The sequence below is a fragment of the Pteropus vampyrus genome, unplaced genomic scaffold (assembly GCF_000151845.1).
Source record: "Pteropus vampyrus isolate Shadow unplaced genomic scaffold, Pvam_2.0 Scaffold10, whole genome shotgun sequence".
Classification (NCBI taxonomy): Eukaryota; Metazoa; Chordata; class Mammalia; order Chiroptera; family Pteropodidae; genus Pteropus; species Pteropus vampyrus.
The window spans coordinates 11,585,156-11,586,300 of NW_011888791.1; positions in this window are offsets into that span (position 1 = coordinate 11,585,156).

Genomic DNA, 1,145 nt, shown 5'->3' on the forward strand with positions numbered 1-1,145 from the left:
ATATAACATATATTTACGTGTATACATGTACATATAAATTATATGTATTAAAAATATATCTTTGCTGGCAATAAGATAAAAGATTATAAATTGTTTCCACTGCCTCCTATAACCAATAGCACATATTTTTGAGATAACTGATTCATATTAGGATCAATCCTTGTGTTAAACAAACTTTTAACATCACCTTTGCCCCAAGAGGTCTTTCAACAAACACAAACCAAAAAATACTGTCAATAAATGAGTTGGCGGAACAAAGAGTGCAGGATACCAAGAGGTAGCCACAGCTTAGCTTCTGGGTGTCCATGGCAGCCTGGAGGGGAAGGGAGCAGTCTCCATGTAATTCCATGGACCTGCAACTGGGACACTTTTAGGCCAAAAGGCCCTGGAGCTTCTTTCTCAGCTGAGTTCTTCAGGTTTTCTTTTGGAAATACAAACAGATCATCAATAGCTCCTATCCCATGCCCATCATCACTGGACAAGAATATTTTTAGCGGAAGGTACCATCTGCCATGTGCACTCATCTATGGAATTTCTATTTATAGCCCTTAAAATTAGTCTCCAAACAACACCTAAGCAAGAGTGAAACAAAGGACAGAGTGTGCAATTCGCCACAGTGTAAAGTCACCTCATTCCTTAAGAATCGCCAGTTCATTCTTGTTCTGTAATTCATCAGCAGGGTCTGCAAACCATTTAAGCCCAGTCATGCACAAGTGATTACAGAAAAAGCCATACACAAAATAGACTTTCATATTAAAAAAGCTATTGAGAAGTTATGTCCCAGCTATCTTCCTGCTTTTTGATGAGGAAAACGATCACATGAAACATCATTCAACAGCCTGAGCCAAATAAAAGAACCTGAAATAACCATTTGTGAATAAATTAATCCAACTGGCTGGAAATGAAGAAGTAACTTATTTAAAGTTTCAAGGTCTTTACCTGTGAGCATCTGATCATGCTGTGGCCCAGTGATAGGAAAGGGTTCAAAGACTATATATTATCATAGAAATGAAAATGTCACTCCAAGGTTAACCTTATTTGAATTTATTGATGATAGCCTTCAGTGTGCAAGGCTAAAGCATTTGAATGCTTTCAGTTAGGATCTTACGAGTAAAATCGCATGATGAAACATTGAATGGGAAATT